The sequence below is a fragment of the Capra hircus genome, chromosome 14, assembly GCF_001704415.2.
Source record: "Capra hircus breed San Clemente chromosome 14, ASM170441v1, whole genome shotgun sequence".
NCBI classification, from domain to species: domain Eukaryota; kingdom Metazoa; phylum Chordata; class Mammalia; order Artiodactyla; family Bovidae; genus Capra; species Capra hircus.
Genome location: NC_030821.1, coordinates 12,808,427 through 12,833,000, shown reverse-complemented (window position 1 = coordinate 12,833,000; position 24,574 = coordinate 12,808,427). Strand labels below are relative to the sequence as shown.

Below are 24,574 nucleotides of genomic sequence, written 5' to 3'. Positions count from 1 at the left end.
ATGAATCAGTTCTTCACAGCAGGTGGCCAAAGTATTGGAGTTTCAGCTTCAGCATCAGTCCTTCCAAAGAATATTCAAGACTGATTTCATTTAGAATGGACTGGTTGGATCTCCTTGCAGTCCAAGGAACTCTCAAGAGTCCTCTCCAACATCACAGTTCAAAAGCATCAATTCTTCGGTGCTCAGCTTTCTTTATAGTCCAACTCTCACATCCATACATGACTACTGGAAAAACCATAGCCTTGACTAGACAGATCTTTGTTGGCAAAGTAATGTCTCTGCTTTTTAATATGCTGTCTAGGTTGGTCATAACTTTTCTTCCAAAGAGTAAAGTGAAAGTGAAGTCGCTCTGTTTTGTCCAACTCTTTGCGACTCCATGGACTGTAACCCACCAGGCTCCTCCATCCATGGGATTCTCTAGGCAAGAGTACTGGAGTGAGTTGCCATTTCCTTCTCCAGGGAATCTTCAATTTCATGGCTGCAATCACCATGTGCAGTGATTCTGGAGCCCCCCAAAATAAAATCTGCCACTGTTTCCCCATCTATTTGCCATGAAGTGATGGGACTGGAAGCCATGATCTTAGTTTTCTGAATGTTGAGTTTTAAGCCAACTTTTTCACTCTCCTCTTTCACTGTCTTCAAGAAGCCCTTCAGTTTTTCTTCGCTTTCTGCCATAAGCATAGTGTCATCTGCATATCTGAGGTTATTGATATTTCTCCTAGCAATCTTGATTCCAGCTTGTGCTTCATCCAGCCCAGTGTTTCTCATGATGTATTCTGCATATAAGTTAAATAAGGTGAAGTTGCTCAGTTGTGTCTAACTCTGAAACCCCATGGACTATAGCCTACCAGGCTCCTCCATCCATGAAATTTTCCAGGCAAGAGCTCTGGAGTGGGTTGCCATTTCCTTCTCCAGGGGATCTTCCCGACCCAGGGATCGAATCCTGGTCTCCCACATTGCAGGCAGACGCTTTACCATCTGAGCCACCAGGGAAGCCCAAGTTAAATAAGCAGGGTGACAATATACAGCCTTGACGTACACCTTTCCCGATTTGAAACCAGTCTGTTGTTCCATGTCCAGTTCTAACTTTTGCTTCCTGACCTGCATACAGATTTCTCAAGAGGCAGGTTAGGAGGTCTAGTATTCCCTTCTCTTTCAGAATTTTTCAGTTTGTTGTGATCCACACAGTCAAAGGCTTTGACATAGTCAATAAAGCAGAAATAGATGTTTTTCTGGAACTCTGTTGCGTTTTTGATGATCCAAGTGATGTTGGCAATTTTTGGCAGAGGAACCAGAGATCAGATCAAGACAATGAAATTAGGACCAACAATAGAAAGATCTTACCAGACCCACTCCCAAAATATACATTTTAAGGTGACAGGATTAGTCAGAAGGTTCTCAAGAAGGAACTCTCTCAGAAACAGAACCAGCAGTTCTCCTGGGTTCCTTTACCCTACTGCTCTCCACCCGGGTGCCCTTTCCCAATAAAATCTCTTGCTTTGCCACCACATGTGTCTCCTTGGACAATTCATTTCTGAGCGTTAGACAAGAGCCCATTGTCGGGCCCTGGAAGGGGACCGCCTTCCTGCAACAAATGGCGACTCTGGCGGGGACTCTTCTTCGCTGCGACTGACATCCTGAGCACTCGGGGTACTCAGGGCCCAGCTTGCCTGCCAATGGACCAGACCTAGTGGCCACAACTGGGACCCTTTTGTCCCTGGTCTCCTCCTGACGCGGACAACTGGCCAGAGTGCCCCGACCGGTAAGGAACAAGAGACTTTATTGACCTCTCTCCCCTTCCCTCTCTCTTTCCTCTCCTTAACCCTTCCTATCCTTCCCTGTTTTTCTAGTCCCCTGGTCCTGGACGCAGGAATCTGGTTGAAGGGCCCTCAGCCTGAGCTGAGGATTGGAGACTGATCACCTCCTCTTGGCAAAGAACTCAAATTCTGGTTCTGGTCTGGTCTGATTTCTGGTGGGGCCGAGTTCCAGTCCTCCCTTCTCTGGAGGCCCAGGGAAAAGTTCCATAACGCCCGGGCATCTGTAGGTGGCAGGAGATGTCTGTAAGGCCACCCCTTTCACCCCCCTCTCCTGCCTCCTCCCCCTTCTTCTTTCAACCTGGCTTCCTTTCCTCTCTTGAAATCTTTGATGTTAGTACTTGGATCTGAAGTTCTGTGTCACTATAGGAGGTTTTCTGAGAAACTGTATTTCTGCCTGCAATGTGGGAGACCTGGGTTTGATCCCTGGGTCGGGAAGATCCCCTGGAGAAGGAAATGGCAACCTGTTCCAGTATTCTTGCCTGGAGTCAGACAGGACTGAGCGACTTCACTTTCACTTTCTCAAGAAGGAGAAATGTGTCCTCAAGCAGTCTACATTGTTGTTATATAATCATTGGTACAGAGCTTAAGGCAAAACATATCCTCGAGCAAGACGAGTTGTTCTGTTGCACAATGATCAGGTCTGGGCTTAAAGAAAAAGAGATTTGCCCTTTTCTCCTCCTTGCAAACTCCAGACCCTTTACTCCTCCTCAGGAACCCCAGACTTCTCATCAATCTGCCTAGGAATTGACTCTCTCAGGAACAGAACCAAAAGACACCCAGAAAAGAAACAGATTTGGTTCTGGTTGGAAACCAATTCACTCTTGGTGCAAAGGGGTGAGGAGGTGACCCAGTCAAGAGAGCGGAACCATTCCCAGGTGACCTCCAGTTCCTGACCAGTGACCAGTCTCCACAGGTGCAGAGATGCCAGTGTCCTTTTCCAGCCCTGAGGCCTAATGGAAGGACTTACCAGACTTCCCATGAAGATCTCTTCTTTCCTCACTTCCATGAGCACCCCTTAAAATAAATCTTCTCTTAACAGCTCACAGCCCAGCACAAGTATATAATAAATTAATGTCTGAAACATCTGGTGTGTAAGAAATATCACCTTCTATTAATAAATTCCCTTTTAGTCAGCCTAACTCTGATTCCCAAGCCCTTTTCATTGCCACCCACCTTTCCTGTTTCACACTGATTTCCCTATAGAACTTGAGTATTTTATCACAGCAGCTGCTGAGAACCCAGCTTTGCAAAGATGGATGGCACCTGAGAGGAATATAGTTTGGCCTGATATTGAAACGGAACCTCCTTGAATTAGTGCCCGGTGTTCAACAGGCTTCCCTCAAAAATGTAGAACATTCCTTGAAGCCTCCTTGAGTTCACTGTAGCTTGCAAGGACTCCTTGACTCACATTTGGGGAATGATGGGCCTAGCACATGGTAGGCATTCCATAAATACCTCTTGGGTAAACAGTTCAGAATCCTTTTCCCTGTCAGAGTCATACTAGAATCCAGGAGGCTTGTTGCAACCAGGAAAGCAAGAGCCTCTAGCCTGGCCTGGCCAATATGGTAGCCACCAACCACACGTGCCTACTGAGCACTTGGAAATGGGGCCAGTCTGGATGAAGTGAGTGTGAACTCCGTAACAGCTTTCACAGGCCCACAGAAAAATAAAAAGTAAAATATCTCAGTAATGTCAAAAGGATAATATTTTAGACATGAAATATATTATTAAAATTAATTTCACCTGTGTCCTTTAATGTGTGTGTGTTTTTTCAAGGTGTCTAGCCAAAGTAATGCTCAAAATTCTCCAAGCCAGGCTTCAGCAATGTGTGAACAGTGAACTTCCTGATGTTCAAGCTGGTTTTAGAAAAGGCAGAGGAACAAGAGATCAAATTGCCAACATCCGCTGGATCATGGAAAAAGCAAGAGAATTCCAGAAAAACATCTATTTCTGCTTTATTGACTATGCCAAAGCCTTTGACTGTGTGGATCACAATAAACTGTGGAAAATTCTGAGAGAGATGGGAATACCAGACCACCTGACCTGCCTCTTGAGAAATCTGTATGCAGGTCAGGAAGCAACAGTTAGAACTGGACATGGAACAACAGACTGGTTCCAAATAGGAAAAGGAGTACATCAAGGTTGTATATTGTCACCCTGCTTATTTAACTTATATGCAGAGTACATCATGAGAAATGCTGGACTGGAAGAAACACAAGCTGGAATCAAGATTGCCGGGAGAAAATCAATAACCTCAGATATGAAGATGACACCACCCTTATGGCAGAAGGCAAAGAGGAGCTAAAAAGCCTCTTGATGAAAGTGAAAGAGGAGAGTGAAAAAGCTGGCTTAAAGCTGAACATTCAGAAAACGAAGATCATGGGATCCAGTCCCATCACTTCATGGGAAATAGATGGGGAAACAGTGGAAACAGTGTCAGACTTTATTTTTGGGGGGCTCCAAAATCACTGCAGATGGTGACTGCAGCCATGAAATGAAAAGACACTTACTCCTTGGAAGAAAAGTTATGACCAACCTAAATAGCATATTCAAAAGCAGAGACATTACTCTGCCGACTAAGGTCTGTCTAGTCAAGGCTATGGCTTTTCCTATGGTCATGTATGGATGTGAGAGTTGGACTGTGAAGAAGGCTGAGCACCGAAGAATTGATGCTTTTGAACTGTGGTGTGGGAGAAGACTCTTGAGGGTCCCTTGAACTGCAAGGAGATCCAACCAGTCCATCCTGAAAGAGACCAGTCCTGGGTGTTCATTGGAAGGACTGATGCTAAAGCTGAAACTCCAATACTTTGGCCACCTCATGCGAAGAGTTGACTCATTGGAAAAGATCCTGATGCTGGGAAAGATTGGGGGCAGGAGGAGAAGGGGACGACAGAAGATGATATGGCTGGATGGCATCACTGACTTGATGGACATGAGTTTGAGTAAACTCCAGGAGTTGGTGATGGACAGGGAGGCCTGGCGTCCTGTGATTCATGGGGTCACAAAGAGTCGGACACGACTGAGTGACTGAACTGAACTGAACTAGATTCTAGTAGCTCGAAACTTTGAAATTACAAATGTGGCTCGAATTATGTTTCTATTGGTCAGCACTAACCATTGCGCTTTCACAGTCAAGGCCAACATTGTCTTAGTCCAAGATCCCAGGAGTCTGGAGTGCCTAACTTCTGGGCAATGAGGCACGGGAAGACGGTGCTTCCTTCCCCAGCACACAGCACAGCCATCCCCCTGAGGGACAGCCACCGCCTGAGGCTCTGCACCAGCTCCCAGCTGCTAGGACCGTCTCCAGAAACTCTCCCCTGTCTCCTCTTTTCTTACACTCACAGGCCTCACCCACCTCCACCACTCCGGGGACACAGTATCATCCATCAACAGGCTTAGGCTTTCCTTAAAGGCTGGAAGAGCCCCTGGATTCAGTCACATTCTCATCCCTTGGGCTTCCTGTTCCAAATGAATTCCTCTGGCCAAAGACGCACGAGAGCAAAGCTACCTGCTTGAAAGTGGGAGAACAGGACAGCTAGAGGAAGAAGAAACCTAGATGAATCAGACTTCACTGACAGACTACACTGTCACTATGGAAGTATTTCATGTGCTTGCTTTGGGGGTGATTGCTATTTAAACAAGTGATAGCAAGAAAAAATAGCATTTACTTTTAGTTTATTCATGATTTTATTTAACAAGCATGAGAGCTCAGTTGATAAAGAATCCGCCTGCAATGCAGGAGACCCCGGTTTGATTCCTGGGTTGGGAAAATCCCCTAAGGAAGGGGTAGGCTACCCACTCTAGTATTCTTGGACTTCCCTTGTGGCTCAGCTCGTAAATAATCTGCCTGCAATGTGTGAGACCTGGGACGATCCCCTGGAGAAGGGAAAGGCTACCCACTCCAGTAGCCTGGCCTGGAGAAGTCATGGACTGTATGGTCTGAGAGGTCGCAAAGAGTCGGACACGACTGAGTGACTTTCACTTTCACTATGCAGCAAGTGTCATATCAGGTACTGCTGAGAGCTGTTTACAAAACACTAACTCATTTAGTTCTCATTACAGCCTTATGAGGTAGGTTCTGTCATTGTCCCCATTTTACAGGAAACCACTGAGACACAGAGAAATTAAGTAACTTGCTCAAGGTCACACAGCTATCAATATAATGTAAGAGGCAGAGCCAGGATTTGAACCCAGGCAGTTTGTCTTTAAACATTTGAGTCCTCATTACATGGTAATTACTGACAGTTCCTCTTGAGAACTGAATATTTTAAATGCAACTTACTTTTACAAACAAACTCATTTTCCTTTAGGTTGACCTTTAGGATCTCTTTTAAAGATCTTGCCTTTGCTCTCTAAATCGATCTTGCTAGGACTAAAACACTTAATCACTTTGAAAATACTCTCTTTCACCTTTTGGAACACAGCTTTCCAGGAGAGCTTTCTCCCCGATATTATCAGAGCCATTATTTTTCTTATTTAGTATTTGTCAAATGGCTGCATTTTGATAGGTGAAGGACTCAAGGCTGAGATAGCCCTATCAGAAAATAAATAACATGATTGGTTTCATGACCACCGACACCATTCTTCAATTTGCGGGTGCGCCAGAATTTTTTTTTGAAATACATGTGAAGGACTGTAGAAATAGAATGTATGGTTCTCTGTCTTTTCCACCCATAAGAAATCTGAAAACAGTAGCACTCCCAGCAGCAATGACCCCGACAGGACAGTAAGAACTCCAAGCCAGTCTTGGTCAAACAGGTTAGATAGAGAAGCAGCCCCAGAGGGAAGAATAATGACTCGTCTTTGCTTTCAGGTACTCCTGGGCACCAGACCTCTTAGAGCAGGAAGTTAAATAACACGTCCTGCTAAGAAGCATCAGCTTCATTTTCCAGTTTCATTAGCTATTCCTCGATTCTTCTCTTGGGGTCAAGGCCATATCAACTCCAGCACTTGGTTCTCTGTTAACTGACAGCTAAGTCTACATGCCCAACGCCCTATTACCTTTAACCCTGGAACTGCAGGTCTGGCCAAGACTACCAAAGGACCGTCTATGTGGCTGACATCCAATTTGTGGCTGGACTCATTTTTGCTGTGATATTTTGAGATACCAATATTTCATTTTCTTTTTTCTTCTTGGCCTTGCCACGCGCATCTTGTCAGATCCTAGTTCCCGGATCAGGGATGGAAACCAGGCCCTCAGCAGTGAAAGCATGGAGTCCCAACCACTGCACCACCCGGGAATTCCCCCAATTCTTTTCATATCTTTTGATACTTTATTGTTAACTTCCCACAAAATAGTTTTTTAAAATTTTGATTAGATGCAAATTCCTCGAGGGCAGAATTTTCGGAATCATCTTTGTAATCCCAGGACTTGGCCAAGAGAGATCAGCATAGAGCTCAGCAAAGGTCTGGTGCAGGAAAGAAGGCAGCCAGGCTGCCTCTGTGACAACACTGTGGTGGGTTTCCTTATTTCTATAAATACTTTTCCCTTAGGTGAGAATATAAGATAGGCAACGTTTCAAGTCCTGCTTTTTTTTTTTTTTTTTTTTTTCCAGTTAACATGATACAGGCCTTTTCCAGTATGCTGTAGTCTGAATGTTTGTGTCCCCTCCCCCCAAAATAAATACGTTGAAAACCTATGCCCCGAATGATGACATCAGGGGATGTGTCCTTCGGGAGGTGATTAGGCCCCAAAGGTAAAGTCTTCATGAATGGGCTCCGGGCTCTTCCATACGAGGCCCCAAAGAGCTAGCTTGCCCCCTCTGCCACCCTGCTGGCACCCTGATCTCAGGCTTCCAGCCTCTAGAACTGTGAGGATTCAGTTTCCGTTGTCTGTAAACTGTAGTCTCTGGTATTTTGTTCTAACAGCCCACGTGGACTAAGACACGGTTGCCCTAAATTCATCTCATTTTGGGTATATATGGTATAGATGGTTGATTAATATTCCAGTTATGAATGTACCAAAATTTTCCAAGTCGTTCTTTTGGTATCAGCATTTGCATTATTTCCTCTTATTAGCTATTGTAAATAAAGCTATGGCCAGGTCTTTCGTCTGCGTTTTGGCTTAGTTTCTTAGGATTCCCTGAAGCTCGAATTACTAGGTTAAAGGGTATAAACAGTTTTTTGCTAATTTGATAGTTTAAAACACGTCATCCTGTGGTTTTTCTCTGTATTTCTTTCCTGGCTAGTGGTGCCAAACATTTTTCTTTATCTTTGTTTACTTATTTCCTCGTTTGTGAACAGCCTGTTCAAGTCCTTTGTCCATTTATCTGTTAGGGTCTTGGCATATTTTTTATAGGTTTGCATGAGTTTTTTTCCATTACAAAGATTCTAATACTTGTTATATTTACCAAGAGGTTTCCTTCTTTCTATGGGCTGTTTAAATTTACAATGTTTTTGTTGATAGAGACATTTACCAATTTTTAATAATTTAATGAGTGTTTTCCCTCATGCTGTTATTGTTTCTAACACTGAAATTCTTAAAAGAGAGGGTCACACCCAGTGGGACCCAATGGGTCCCAAGGGGTCTCTTCCTAAACTTCACTGTTTCCAAAATTCACCATCATCCTGCTGTTGACTCCAGGATGCTTTGCAAACTGACTTTGCTAATGTCATCAATGGCCTTCTACCACCTTTCAAGTCCTGTGCCCCACCCCCTGACCCCCTGGAGGCATCTGGAAGGTGGAGAGCACCACTTTCTGTGGCCCCCGACACGGAGCCTGCTGCCTACCTCCCCAGCACCATCCAGTTTCTCGTTGGATTCTCCTTCTCAGTCCCCTTCACTAGATCCTCCTCATTCTCCCATGTCCAAAAGTTCTGAAGGATGTCTTGTCCATTGAGACAGATTTGCCATGTGAGTAATCTCATCTAGTCCCGTGGCTTTAAATGCCAACCTGATGCTGATGACTCTCAAATTTCTCTTGCCAACCTAGATCTCACCCCTGAACTCCAGGCTCCAACTTCCTCTGCAGCCATCTCCACTTGGATATTTAAAGGGCACCTCAAACTTCACATGACTGCAAGTCGATCCTTGGTTTACTCTCCCAGACTTGTCCTCCGTTCACATCCCAGCAACTGGCGAGCCCAGCCTCACAGATACTCACGCTAGAAGCCCAAGTTGTCTTTGACTCCTCTCTGCCATACCCTAGATCCGGTCTATCCACAAGCTTTATTAAACGTGTCTGGCATCCAACCACTCCTGTCCACTTCCACCCAACCCGAGACGCCATTATCTCCCACCTGAGCTACTGCTGTAGAATCCCAGCTTTCACTCTTGGCCCTTGTATCATCTGTTTTACACATCACAAAGCCTTTAAAAAGTAAGGAAGATCATGTCACACCACCACTCAGAACCTTCCAGTAAAGATTTACTGTGTCCTGTATGTCCATCCATAATCCGTCTCCCACCCTGCCTCTCTCTCCTTCCTTGCTCACTCAGCTCCAGGCATTTTGGTTATGTGACTCCTTAAAGACACCAAGCACCCTCCTGCCTCAGGGAGTTTGCTCCTGCCCTGGGCTCCTCCTGAAATGCTCCTCCACAGACATCCATGGCTCACTTCCTTGGCCACTTTAGACACTACTCAAGAGTCGTCTCAAGAGAACTCACTCTGCTTTATTTTTCTCCTTCACTACACTTGTTGTCACTTACATAGGATATACTGTGTCTGCTGTCCATTTCCACTGACTAGAATACAGCCCTGGGGTAGAGAGCCTCACGGTTGTCCTCCATGACGCCCACCTTCCAGTATTCACACCCGGGGGTAATACCCTCCCTTGAGTGTAAGCTTAACCTAGCGACTTATTACAAAACAGAGGAACCCTGGAAGAGATGATGGGAGGTCACTTCCAAGATTAGGTTACAGAAACCACTAATTATCCTACCTCCCTTCGCCTCAACCCTCAGCCCAGAGGACAGGCCCACATTGCCAGGAACTGATGTCTCCGGCCAACAGTCAGTGATGACCCAAGGCTAATAGCACACAAATGGGCAGGAAACAAGTCCCCCCAGCAGCCCCAGCTGATATCTTAATTATAGCCTTAGGAGAGTCCCCCAGTCAGGCCATGGCCAAATTTCTGACCCACAGAAACTGGGAAATAACAAATGTTAGTTGTCTTATGACACTCAGTTTTGGAAAAATATGTCACACAGCAATAGATGACTCAAACAGTCCAGTGGGGCCAGAATCCATCCACTTGATTGACATCCCCAACATCTAGAAAAGTGCATACCCCATTACCCAGCAATATTTTTGAGTGAATGAATGAATTTCAGGACTCATGCTAAAAAGATGGCCTGTCTTGCTCTGGACAATGTGGTGTGCATGTGTGAGTCTGGAACTATTTCAGCCATTTTACTACCCTTTGTGAAGCCAACTAGGAGGCAAGGCCAATGAAGAGGGGGCAGAGCCAGGAAAATATGCAAAACCAGAGCCCCAGCCAACGTACGTGCTCTACTCTACATTTTTTTGGTTATCTGAGCAAAGTTTAAGCTAGTTTCAGCTGAGTTTTCAATAGCTTGAAACTAAAAGCATCCTAACTATTACGTTTGTTATGGCGTTATTCTCTCCCCTACCCCCAAATGTTCTTTATCTTCTTCTTTCCTCTGCCTACCTCATTACAGCAGAGATCACAGTTGTCTACCCAATTTCCATTCTCCCTTCTTCTCAACCAAAAGAACCACAATTTAGGACTTCCCCGGTGGGCCATTGGTTGAGAATCCACGTGCCAGTGCAGGGTTTGATTCCTGGCCCAGAACTAAGATACCACACACCATGGAGCAACTAAGCCCACGCGCCACGGCTACTGAGCCTGCACTCTAGAACCCGAGAGCCACAGCTAGGGAAGCCCGCATGGCACAGAGCCCATGCTCTGCAACAGAAGAAGCTGCAGAAATAAGAGGCCAGAGCACAGCAGCTAGAGAGTAGGCCCCACTCGCGGCTGACCGCAACTAGAGAAAACCTGCTTGAAACAATGAAGACCCAGCGTGGCCAAAAAGAAAAAGAAAAAAAAATTTTTTTTTTAAAGAACCACAATTTAGTTGGAGCAATAAGAGGCCTGTCTAAAGAACTGCATTGCCTCGCCTCCCTTGAAGCTAGGTCAAGTGACTAAATTCTGGCCAATGTAAGCCGCAATTATGGAGTAGGTCTCCTAGAAAGACTTTCTTAAAAGCAGGCTCACTTGGCGGGAAGATATACTTTGCTCTCAGCCTCTTCTGCTTTCCCTCTGCCTGAAATGGGAGAGCAGGACCTAAAGCAGCTGTTTGGGGACTGAGGTAAATTCGAGGAGGAAATGCACACATTAAATGTGGCGAAAGGGAAAACGAGCGCCTGGCTCTCTAATGAAGCCACCATGCTGAGCGCCCCGTCAGGACTTCTGTTATGAGAAAATGAAAATCTGCTGTCAGCAGTGGAGCTGATGCAACCCTTAACTGTGAACTTCCCCAGGGTCTGTCCTTGTCGTCTCTTTTTGTGCCACGCATTTCTCCCAGCTGGTCTCATCTGCTCCCACTGTTTCAGGAACCATCTACATAATAAAGACTCCCAGACTGATGCCTGCACCTTCTGCCTATCTCCCAAGCCCCCAAGGGACTCAGATATCCCCACTGGGGGGGACTTGGAAGCAGGTGGGGACGGCATGGATTCTGGGGTCAGGCAGGTATCATTTCCAACCCTGACTCTGTTACTCTTCGAGCAACCTCAGGTGAACAGCAGCACCTCTAAGCCTTAGCCTTCTCACCTGTGAAATGAACAGAATACCACTACTTTCATAAGTAGGTTTTTATGACAAAAATATACAGAAACAATGTCTGGCATAAAACCTGTGCTAAATATGTTTAGTTCTCTCCTCCCCGTCACCCTTTCCATCCCCTCCTCTGCCTTCTGTCCTCTCACCTCCAGGTAAATGGCTTTACTCTGTCTCCATAGCTAGAAACCTCAGGCTCTCCTTCAACTGCTCTCTTTGTTATTCCCCCTTATTCCATCCAAGCCCATGTGACCAGATTCTCTGTCGCTTTTATCCCAGAACCGTGGCGGCACTTTTCTGTCTCCCTGATTTAAATTCTCACTCACCTTTGTCTGGCTTATTCCTGTGGCCAAGCGGAGGCTCTCCACAGCTTATCTTCCATCAGAGCTGCCCCTTTAAAACAAACAAGAGAGAAAGATCTTGGTGGCGCAGGGGGCACAGGTTTGATCCCTGATTGGGGAAATTTCACATGCTGTGCGGCACGGCCAAAAAAAAAAAAGTTTTGTGTCAACACAGCATATTGACCTTCCCTGAATTCTGTTGCCAACAAAATAAAATCCAAATTCTACAAATGGTCCTCCAAGGTGTCCCCTCCTCCCCGCCAGGTACTCACCGTTCTCCAGACATCTCAGTCTTTCCCTGACTCTGTCACCACACCCCCTGGGATGTGTGTGTGGGGTCCCTTAAACCACACCATGACCATTAATATGTGGCCCAATAATTGAAAGTTTAAACTTTTCTCCTTGCATTTCCCCTTTTGCCTTCACCCATTCTAAAAGGGTCTGCTCCAGTCTCAGGGGAACAGGGTTGGCTTGCAGACACTTCCCTTCCTGGCTCGTCTTTCCCCAGCCCTAAGTCAGCTGAGCTGCACAGGGATGGGGGTGGGGAGGACACATCCCTAGTGGAAACTGACCAGAGGGAGATATTTCCTCCAAACCAAGAAGAGATGCCTTGGCCTGGGGAGAGGAAAGAGGGGCTTCTGGGGCCCACCAGCAGCAGGGACCTGAGCCCTGCTTTCCAGAAGCACGGGAGGATGTATCGGGCAGTTGGTGGAAATGGTCACGATATCTCAGGGCGATGGGGTCCCGCAGCCAGGGTTTGTGTGTCACAGAGACAGCAGCAAAGGGGAGCGCAGGGCCCTGCTGGCTGAGTAACAGACCAGGATTTCATCAGAGCCTGGGAGCAGGTGGGAGCCACAGGAAAGACTAAGAGTGAATTTCCTGCAAGCCTAACAGGATGGGTGCTGAGAGTGAAAAGGAAGTTGAATGATAAGAAATCATGAAATGGGGTGTTTGGTGCCCTAAGTTTCTTACCTGCTTGAGAAGCAAGTCTCTGCCCATCTTACCGGGTTCCTGGCCGCCCTTGCCCATGTGCCCTCTGATCTCTTGCTCTGGTCTTTCAGCCTCAGACTTCTGGCTCCCTGAACTGTGACGAGGAGTTCCTGCTAATCCTGACAACTTCACTCCTGGTTCATTGGACTTTGAGTTTTCTGCATAGCTGTGGACTTTGCTGGCAGTTTGTCCCAATAAATCCCCAGCTGGGCCGGCCACTGGCCCCTAAAGGTAAGGGTGAGAAGGAACACCATACATAGAGCTTTTTTTACCTCCCTTTTCTCTGGCAATTTTATTTATCTTTCAGGACTTTGCTAAAATGTCACCTCCTAGGCACCTTTGCTGACCTCCCTAGGAAACATTCTTTGTCTGGGTTTCCAAAACATTTTGCTTCTACCTTTGAGCTTGTCATATGTTTTTTATTTTTTAAACTTTTGGGGGTATAGTTGCTTTACAATGTTGTGTTAGTTTCTGCTGTACAATGAAATGAAAGTATACGCATACATATATGTTTACGTACACACATATATATGCATATATATATCCCCTCCCTCTTGGACCTCCCTCCCACTTCCACCTCCCATCCCACCCCTTTGGCACCAAACTGAGCTCCCTGTGGTATACAGCAGGTTCCTACTAGTTAGCTATTTTACACATGGTAGTGTATGTATGTCAGTCGCAATCTCCCAATTCATCCCCCCTTCCCCTCCCCCTCTGCATGTCTACACATGTGTTGTCTACACCTTCATCTTTATTCCTGTCCTTGCATATAGGTTCATCTGTACCAGTTTTCTAGATTCCACATATATGCATTAACATATACTATTTGTTTTTCTCTTTCTGACTTATTTCACTCTGTGTGACAGACTCTGGGTTCATCCACATCTCTACAAATGATCCAACATGGTGCCTTTTTATGGCTGAGTAATATTCACCTGTGTTATTATTTGTGTATTTACATGGTGGCCTTTTCAACAGGAATCATGTCTCATTCACTGGCACAATGTCAGCTACAGAATAGGGCCTCACAAATGCTTGTTAAGTGCCATTTCTCATGCAGTGCCCCAGACTCTCATTCACCCTTCTATCCTTCTTTCTCTGTATTGAGTAGGTATGTTTTTGACTACAAGTAACAGAGAACCTGACTACAGTGGCTTAAACAGAGATTTTTTTTTTTTTTTTTTTACAGAGATTTATTTTTCTCACTTGAAGAGAAATCTGGAGATAAGCAACCGAGGGCTGTCAGAGACCCAGCCTCTTCCTATCTTCCTGTCCTGCCAGTTTCAGCATGTTGGTCATAAATGCTGTTGTACCTCCAAGCACTACATATAAGTTCTAAACAAGAAGAAGTAGGAAGGGTAAAGGCCCAAGTATGTCCCTTTGCATTAGGAAAGCACAGGTTTTTTTAAGACTTCTCCTCACATCTCATTGGCCAGAATATGTCACATGACCACCCCTAGCTGCAAGGGAAGCTAGAAGGGGAAGGCAGGCGAGAAAGTGGAGAAGCTTGGATGTGAATAACAGTCTTGGCTCTCAGCCCAGACCTATTGAATCAGACATGCTGGGGGTGGAGCTCACAATCTCTGTTGTATCAAGCCCCCTCAACAATTCTGATTCAGCTAAAGTTGGAGAACCATAGTCATATATGATGGCCAGTGTTCTGGAAGGGGAAAATCCTAGATTAGAATTCAAATCACCCATTTTTTACTATAACTTTTGTTGCTGACTAGCCAGGAAACCTTGGTTTTCTGACCATTGAGTTGTTGTGAGGATCAACTTAAATATTGCAGATGGAAACATCTTGAGAGCTGTAAGTCATGGACAGTTATACTGATTTTGAAATTATAAATTTCTTAGTTCACAGTTTATGTAGCTGACACATTCAGCAGATTTCAAATGCTTGGGAAAAGCAAAACTACCCATAAAAGGCATAAAAAGATTGAAAAGTTATGACAGTAAGGGACAAAAATAGAAATTGAAACCACAGACGTTCAAAATACACTGTTATCAAAAACAAATGTTTGCAGCAGTCCCAGTGGTTGCTGCTACAGGTGGTTTCCATGAGAGGAAGGAGGACATACGTAGTTTCAAAACAAACACTTTGGAGGATAATGAAATGGAGCATTTAGGGGAAAGGGTTGGTAAGAAGATGTGGAACAAATGTAAGGGATTTGGTGTTCTGCCGTTTGGATTAAACATACTGAGACCTCATTGTCTGAGTTCCAAGTAGTGTGTCCATGCCTCCCTGTAGTAAAACCTGCTCACTCAATCTATTTATTCCACAACAGTCTCCCACGTAACAGACACTGAGTGGTCTTTACCAGTGAACTTGGCCAGTTCATCAGCTGCTCACTAGGCACCAGGGAAGTCACAGTCAGACCTACATGTGCCTTCAGGTAACCTTCTCAGGGTAGGAACTGGCCACGAGTAAAATAGCAGAGGTGTACCAACACTGGGAGTGTGACCTGTCTGCTCAGGTGAAAACCACAGTGTCAGGAAGGAAGTGCTGATAACTCTGTGAATACAGTCAAAATCAGTGAATGTACAATTTAAATGAGGGGAATTTATGACAGTTGAACTATATCTCAATAAAGCAGTTAAAAAAAAAAAAGAATGAAGTGTTTCCACTCAGAGACCCCGTGACATAGAGGCTGTGTGTCCATGTGTCAGTTAACTTTGTACAAAATGTGAAGCCAAGGTTTATTTACTGATTGATTTGTTCAACATCTGGGCTCCAACACACACATGCTGTGATAAGAGAGCTTGTAAAAGCAAAATCACAAAGCCACGCGTTCCTTGGGCTTGTGAAAGAGGGTAGCAATCTGCATGTGAAAAGCTGATAATGTAACTGGCTGAAACTGGTGGTGACCTGAAGCCCAGTTCAGTGCAAATAAATAGGCCAGTTCTGGGTCACAGATTCCAAATATTCAACCACGGTGGAACTGGACTTTCTGGGGGTGTTTCAGGTCATTGATCAGTCGAACAGTGCCTCACCTACTTCTCTTCCTTTCCCTTCTGTGGACCCAGCCAACCCCTGAGTGCAGGGCTAGTAGGTAGCTGAGGCAGCTGTAAGTCCAGGCTTGATCATGTTTACTCCATTGTGATCCTCTGCTCCTTTCCTGGGGAATTCCTACAGTGATTGCTAGTATTGAAATGTAGCTGGCAAGACCATGAGTCTCTGGGTCGAGTGCAAGCCCCACCACTCACAAGTTAGTGATCTGGGTAAGTCATTTCACACCTCTCAGAGCTTTGAGGACTTTGTACTGACCCCCTCTCTCCCTCACAGTGGTCTCAGCTTCTCTGTCATGCCTTTCTCACCAGCAGTACCAGTGGCTGGAACTTCTCCCAGAGTAAAAATTCAAAATAAAGACAAAACCTCCCTGTCTCCCCTGTCACCTCCAGTGCAGCCCTTTGCTCCCCTTCACAGCAAAATTCCTGAAAAGGAATTGCGTAGTGATAAGCAATTGCCCTGAAATCCATATGTTGAATCCATAAATCCTAGCACCTCAGAATGTGACTACATTCGTAATCGGGCCTTCCCAGAGCTGATTAAGTTAAACGGAGGCAGTCTGAGTGGGCCTCGGTCCAATATGACTGGTGCCCTCACCAGAAGAGAATATTAGGACATACACAGAGGGAAGGCCACCACCTGCAAGTCAGGGTGAGAGGCCTCAGGAAAAATTCAACCCTGCCTGCCTACACCTTGATCTTGGACTTCCAAGTCTCAAGAACTGTGAGGAAACAGATGTCTAGTGTTTAAGCCACCCAGTGTGTGGCACTTTGCTATGAGCCCTGGCAAATTAATATACTTAGACCTTCTGCCTCTGCTTCCTCCTCTCCTAGTCTCTCTCTGGATTTTCCCTTCTCTTGTTAACCTTTATCCAGTCAGCATTCCGTGGCCATCAACCAATCTGCTAGACCTACTCACCCAACGTTACCGCTGGCCGCCATCTTGCTGGATCCAGAAGACACATTGCCATCCTCATCAGACTCAGCTTCTCTGCAGTTTCTTTCCTTCCGAAGGCCCTTGGATTCCAGGTTATTTCACTCTTAAGTTTTCATTCACCCATTGACTGCTCCTTCTCAGTCTTCTCGGCTGAATATTCCTTCTTTCTGTCTTCTAAAAGTCAGAGCCCCTGGCCAGGCCTCAGCCCTCTTCTCTGTCTATAATTTTTCCCTAGGTCATTCCATTCAGTTCTTTGGCTTGAAGTGTTAATAAAAAGCTGATAAGTCATACATTTGCATGAGCAACCCCTACCTACCTGTTCCTTGAGCTTCAGGCTCAATATTCAATCGCCCAGAACATTTTCCCTGAATAGCCAAAGAGCATTTTGGACTCAAGATGTCTGAAACTCCAGACTTTAACTTCTCATCATATTTAGAATGAAATCCAGATTTCTTATTCCTGCTTGCAAGTTTCCTCGATACCCTTTGGACAGCATCTTCTTCCAAAGCCCCTTCCCTCACCAAACTCCCGGCACTCTGCTGGCCCTCTACGTATGCCTGAGGTGGCCTTAACGCTTAGTGTTTCTTCTGCCTCTACTCCAAGTCACTGCTTAGAGCCTCACAAGGCCTATTTGGTCCTGTGCATCACTCAGGGCTTGACTCAAAATTCACCTTGTCGAGAGGCTTTTTTTGACCTGTTGTCTCAGTATCACTCTCCTGAAGGTTGCAGGACTCAGTACACTCAGTTCACACTAATAACATTTTAATAAGCTCCTACTATAGTGCTGAGCATTATATTAAATGCTTTATATGCACGATCTCATTTAGTTATCAGAACCACCTAATGAGACATTCTTATCATCCTTACTTTGCAGGTGAGGAAACTGAGGCTAAGAGAGGTTAAACCCAAGGTAGGTCATGTAGTTTGCACTAAGGTCTGATTCCAGAACTGGTGCTCTTAACCATGAAGTTCAGCTGCTTCTCACCTTAAACACTATTCCTGATTATGGACAATATGGCTTCCAGGAGTTTACTTTCCTGGATTAATTAGTTTCCACTGCACTGGTGTTTGAGCCGGTAAAGTAACTCTGCTGTATCAGTGTTTGCTAGGGAGGCGCTTATTTTCCAAACTCTGGTTTTAAACTATCAGATAATACAAAATGCAGGTTTCATGGGGACAAATTCAAACATGGGTCCAGACCACCTCTGTGGTTCTTGCTTATAGACTTATTAAAGAAGATTAGGGTATTTTCTTCATCTTTGTTGTTTGGAAGCAGGCTCAAGTTCTCAGAAATTATTAACACTTTTAAACTTGAGTTTTTTTCTCTTAAAAACATCCTATTTCCGCAATGTGATTAGAAATAAAATCTTTAAAATAAAATTCTTAGGTAAAGATCAGTGTGCTGGTGAGAACAAACATTTGTCAAATACCTACATGTCCCAAGCACTTTTTTGCTTTCACTGTCTCTCCAAGTAGGTATTATTTCCCGTCTTTTACAATTAAGGAAACTGAGGCACCAGAAGATTAAATGATCCACTATAGCACAGGAACTCTGCAATTTCCTGTCCCTTCCTTCTTTACCAGATAGTACAAGCTGCAAAGTGGTTTTGCCTTCCCAACGTGACACTGAATTGACTCCCTGAAGCCATTGTTTTTAGGGCCCTGAAATTTAGTCCCAGGACACAGTGATAATCACAAAAGCCACTTCTCAGGGACCTATATGCCTTTGTGGCCAAAACCCAAAGACTAACAGAGGAATTTCAAGATCTGGGCCAGTCCTCTTGAACTCGTGGACTTACGGGTCTGCTCAGGTAACCGTCAGACACCAGCTCCTGCCAAATTCTCAGTGACACTGTTTGGTGCGAGAGCAGCGTTATTCCATGAGCACGAGGACTCTTGTGCTTCCGACCTTTGCGCTGGCTCTCCTGGCTGCCTGGGCTGCCTCTTCATCTCATGTCCTTCTGTCCTCAGAGAATTCCATCTGATCATCCTTACCTCCCCACCAGTTCAGTTCAGTAGCTCAGTTGTGTCCGACTCTTTGCGACCCCATGGCTTGCAGCAACCCAAGCCTTCCAGTCCACCACCAACTCCCGGAGTTTACTCAGACTCATGTCCATTGAGTCAGTGATGCCATCCCACAATCTCATCCTCCGTTGTCCCCTTCTCCTCCCACCTTCAATCTTTCCCAACATCAGGGGCTTTTCAAATGAGTCAGTTCTTCGCATCAGGTGGCCAAAGGATTGGAGTTTCAGCTTCAGCATCAGTCCCTCCAATGAATATTCAGGACTGATTTCCTTTAGGATTGACTGGTTGGATCTCCTTGCAGTTCAAAGGACTCTCAAGAGTCTTCTCCAACACCACAGTTCAAAAGCATCAAGTCTTTGGCGCTCAGCTTTCTTTATGGTTCAACTTTCACAACCATACATGACTACTGGAAAAACCATAGCTTTCATTATACCAACCTTTGTTACAAAGTAATGTCTCTGCTTTTTAATAGGCTGTCTAGATTGGTCATAACTTTTCTTCCAAGGAGTAAGCATGTTTTAATTTCATGGCTGCAGCCACCATCTGCAGTGATTTTGGAGCCCCCCAAAATAAAGTCTGCCACTGTTTCCACTGTTTCCCCATCTATTTCCCAAGAAGTGATGGGACCAGATGCCATGATCTTAGTTTTCTGAATGTTATGCTTTAAGCCAACTTTTTCACTCTCCTCTTTTACCTTCATCAAGAGGCTTTTTAGTTCTTCGTTGGTTTCTGCCATAAAGGTGGTGTCATCTGCATATCTGAGGTTACTGATATTTCTCCCAGTAATATTGATTCCAGCTTGTGCTTCATCCAGCTCAGCATTTCACATGATCTGCTCTGCATAGAAGTGAAATAAGCAGGGTGACAATATACAGCCTTGACTTACTCCTTTCTCGAGTTGGAACCAGTCAACCAGACATTTGTTCCATGCCCAGTTCTAACTGTGGCTTCTTGATCTGCATACAGATTTCTCAGGAGACAGGTAAGGTGGTCTGCTAGTTCCATCTCTTGAAGAATTTTCCAGTTTGTTGTGATCCACACAGTCAAAGGCTTTGGCATAGTCAATAAAGCAAAAGAGGATGTTTTTCTGGAACTCTCTTGCTTTTTCCATGATCCAGCGGATGTTGGCAATTTGATCTCTGGTTCCTCTGCCTTTTCTAAAACCAGCTTGAACATCTGGAAGTTCATGGTTCATGTACTGTTGAAGCCTGGCCTGGGAATTTTGAGCATTACTTTGCTAGCATGTGAGATGAGTGCAATTGTGCAGTAGTTTGAGCATTCTTTGGCATTGCCTTTCTTCGGGACTGGAATGAAAACTGACCTTTTCCAGCCCTGCGGCCACTGCTGAGTTTTCCAAATTTGCTGGCATATTGAGTACAGCACTTTCACAGCATCATCTTTTAGGATTTGAAAAAGCTCAACTGGAATTCCATCACCTCCACTAGCTTTGTTCTTAGCGATGCTTCCTAAGGCCCACCTGACTTCACATTCCAGGATGTCTGGCTCTAGGTGAGTGATCACACCGTCGTGATTATCTGGGTCGTGAAGATCTTTCTTGTACAGTTTTTCTGTATATTCTTGCCATCTCCTCTTAATATCTTCTGCTTCTGTTAGGTCCATACCATTTCTGCCCTTTACTGTGCCCATCTTTGCATGAAAAGTTCCCTTGGTATCTCTAATCTTCTTGAAGAGATCTCTAGTCTTTCCCATTCTGTTGTTTTCCTCTATTTCTTTGCATTGATCACTGAGGAAGGCTTTCTTATCTCTCCTTGCTCTTTTTTGGAACTCTGCATTCAAATGGATATATCTTTCCTTTTCTCCTTTGCCTTTTGCTTCTCTTCTTTTCATGGCTGTTGGTAAGGGCTTACAAACACCTCCCCACCAACCTCTGTCTAATCCTGTATCCAGCTTTGTCTTTCTTCACAGCATCCATTACATTCCACACTTATCTCCTTCACTAGAGGATAGCTTCCTGAGGGCTGAGACTGTTTTGTTCACTGCAGTTATCTCCAGTGCTCAGCATACAGTAGGTGCTCATTAAATAATTACTTAATGAATGAATGGATGCTGTAAATACAGCAGGCCTGAAGGAATGAGTGGGTGACGTTCAGTTTTTACAGGCTATTCTATTCACATCCTCCTTCTGTCTGAGCTTCAAAGGGAGAGACAGGACGACTCCTTCCAGAGGAGTAAACAGTGAAAGAGGCCCCCAAGAATAGAAATCAAAAACCCTCCTGCCTCTGATTTCATGGCCAAAGCCTTGAAAAACCTGAACACAAATTAACCTTGCAGAATGTAATGGATATTTAAGGTAGTTAATTCCAGCAAAAAGAATAACCCAGTAAACAAGTTTTCTTTGAATAGGTAGACTGGCAGGCAGCATGCAGCTTACGTAAGGAGAAATCACACTGTCTACGTCACCCCCTTGGAGAAAGGCGGCAAGATACATTCTGCTCAAGCTGTCCCCATAACTGAGTGATTCATGTTAACAGATCCCACCTGGAGCTGCCTCTGGCACATGCGGGCTGCTGGGCAATGACCCAGAAGTAGCCGTGAGAGTGAAGAGGTAGCTTCCGCAACAGGACCAACAAAAGACCTTTGCTCACACTCCTCAGATAACAGCTGCTTTAGTACTGGGACAGGTCATGTCTGCTGCTCCAGGGTGGGGGACGGGTGTTGTCTTCAGCTTCATGGTGCATGTGCTGTGTATAGAGGGCTATTCTAGATCATGGATCTCAGTCACATCCACTGAGGGATGACTCTCTGCTCTGCTGTAAGGATACATTTTAAATAATTGGACACATTTTGTGCATTCACCTAGAAACCAAAAAGTCTTTAAAGTCCCGACTTTATAGAAACTGGAGAAAGCACACTAGGTTGGGGGACCGTCGTCAGTCACTCACAATCCACCCCAAGCCACCACGGCTCTTGGGGGCTCTGCTCCTCAAACACTGGCTGTCAAACAAGGTGGCCGCCCCTGCCTTCTCCTTCCTGGAGCCTCAACCAGAACACAGACCCTTTTAAGGATTTTATTTCTAATCATCATTCATTTCAAAAAACGAATCTGCTGGAGTAACAGAGGTTCCAGAGTCCTGAAAAGCTAGTACACAATGGCTCTAGTATCATTCCTGACTTCTTCCTGAGATGATAACTGGCAGCCCAGTTGCCTGACTTTTTTTGTTTCTTTTCCAGAAAGGAGTTCACCAAACCTCTTGCTTCCTTCTGTTTCAGGCTTTCTGGAGAGCAAGACAGACCCTTTCTTTCTTTCACTTATGACAACAGATTGCACTGGAATTCCAAGTGATTTGATTTCCCAAAATGCACAAACAACAAACAAATCTTCTGTCTTTCCCAGACACTTGACATCAAGCTGGATGGACAGTAGAAGCCTAGAAGACGCTGCGTTGATGGACAGATTGAAAATTACCTGGGCAGACTTTGGGAGTCTCCTCAGTAAAGACTGAATGACTTGTTGCTTTGTTATTCTGAGGTTGCCCTGAGCAGCCACCCTATGGGGTTCCCCATCTGCAGCTTGGTAGGAAACAACATTCTTTAGCAGTCTTGACGCAACTGGCAGGGTAATGGCCATAGCCTGCCTTTGTTAACAGGAGGCAGGGGCATTAGCTGTATTGTTTCTGGAAGTTGGCAGAAATGTGGCCCTGCCCTGTGGTTCTTCAAAACAAAACTTGAGGTTGAATCTCTTTTGTTGGGGTAGATAAGGCAGTGCATTGAGCTCCATGGAAAACAGACAGGAGGGCTCTGACAGATGGGGAAAGGGTCACCCCCACAGCAAGGGGTCAGCTTGGAAGTGGGTACTATGGCAACCCACTGAGAATCATCCTGTGAATTAAAGGAAGGTTGGATTCACTGGGTCTGCCCAGGCAGGGAACCTGGCTGGGTCTTTGTCAGCCAACAGACAAGAGGCTGGTTTGCAGCTGTGTGATTTGACAGTCTGGTTGTGTTCAGACAGCTCTGTGCTGTGGAGACGACATTACTCTGAGTCTCACTGTGTGTGTATGTAAACCAGTGGCTCACCAAAGAGGGAGGCAATGGGAGCCACCCGTTCAGGCAACAAGCAGTGGAATTGTGTGTGTGCGTGAGTGGAGAGAACTTAAAAACAATAATAAAACTGATGAAAATTGTTTGCTTTTTATTATTTCATGCTCTAACAGTTCCAAACAAGGTACAGTGATAAAATACTCCTCCCTCATTGGGGCAGACTTCTCCAATGTTTCCTCCTCCCACCCTTGGTATAACACTGGGATAAACAAGCACCAGGTGGGACAATTATAAATCAGCAAGAGAGTAAACAGAAAGCAAATGACTCCTGAGATAAGATTAAAAAAAAAAAAAAAAGAATTATCCCCCAAAGTCTGCCTTGTGGAGTCTACAGAAGGTTGATCTGTATCTTAGGGGACTTTCTCTTGTTTAGCTTTGTCTTGGTTACTTATTGCTGCTTTTAAAACTACTCCAACATTTAGTGCCTTAGAACAACAGCCATTTATTTGCTCATGATTCTACAGTTTTGGCAGGGCTCAGTGAGGATGGCTCATCTTTGTTCCATGCGGTATCTGCTGGCCTTGGACCTTCCTAGAGCGGTTTTTCACTCACAAGTCTGGTACCTCAGCTGAGACAGGTTGAACAACTAGGGGCCAGTCAGTCATCTCTCTCTTTCCAGGTGGCCCCTCCACATAGCTTAGACTTCCTCACAGCATGGTGGGTTCTCCTTAAGTGGTGGCTGGTGTTCCCCAGAATGCAAAGCAGAAGCCATCAGGCTTGTTTAACATCTGGTCTTGGAAGACCTCGAACACTATTTTTGCCACATTCTATAGGTCAAAGCAGTCAAAGGGCCAGCCCCAATTCAAACAGAAGAAAACATAGACTTCATGTGTGGCCATCTTTGGAATCAGCATCTACCTCAGGTCATTTCCTCTGTCGTAACAAGCTATTATATGCTTCCACATTTTGCCTTTAATAATGATAAATCTTATCACACTGGAAAAAGGTAGGTCTCGCTGTGACCTTTTAAGAAATCAGACTCTTAGAATTATCATCAGGCCTGGGTTCTGAATGACAAGACAGTCTTTTGGTAAATTCCTAAGAAGAAACGAGATTTGGGGGCATGTAATATTAGCAATAACAATCAAGAGAAAATATGAAGATGAGCTTGATTTGCCAAAATCCAAGTTAATGCCTTGCTCTATCTTCTGAGAAAAAAGTCAAGTGGCCCCTGAATTTTGGTTATTACTCCTGGGTGTCATACCGCCCCCGTGTTTTACACCCTTTAAAACTAGTACTGCTGGAAACAGACTGGCCACAGGATGCCCCTGAGGATCAGGAGGCCAGAGCCTTTCAGATCCTTAATGTGTGACACACCTGTTCAGGGTCTCTATTCAAATTTCATCCTAGGTCAGAGAACTGCGTCTCAGTCCAAACAAAAGGCACGTGAAGGTGGAGACACGTCGAAATGACTACTTTGCCTTTGCCAGACAGTGTGAATCCGTCTATACCGGACAGAGCTTTGGTTTGGAAAATATTTTCAAGCCCCCTGTCTTACATTCCTCTCACTATAAATAACCGGGTGAGCAAGACAGGCCTCTGGTAAAAGCCCATGGTTTTGTGCTGTGTAAACACCAGAACAGAGGCCATCGGCTTCCTGGGTCAGAGCAGAGCCTGGACGGGGCCCCGTCTTCTTCCTCCGCGTTCTCCTGTCT

The 24,574-nt window shown here is 45.2% G+C and overlaps 1 long non-coding RNA gene across 4 annotated transcripts in view; it reads right to left on the bottom strand.

The window, feature by feature from the left end:
* Positions 1-13,037, bottom strand: part of LOC102184166 — a 55,826-nt gene extending 42,789 nt beyond the window's left edge. For all 4 annotated transcript variants that reach the window (XR_001296526.2, XR_001296527.2, XR_001296528.2 and 1 more), the window contains exons 1-2: positions 12,872-13,037; positions 11,885-11,951 (exon numbers count right to left, since the gene is read on the bottom strand). This is a non-coding gene — a long non-coding RNA (uncharacterized LOC102184166). The remainder of the gene's footprint in view (positions 1-11,884; positions 11,952-12,871) is intronic.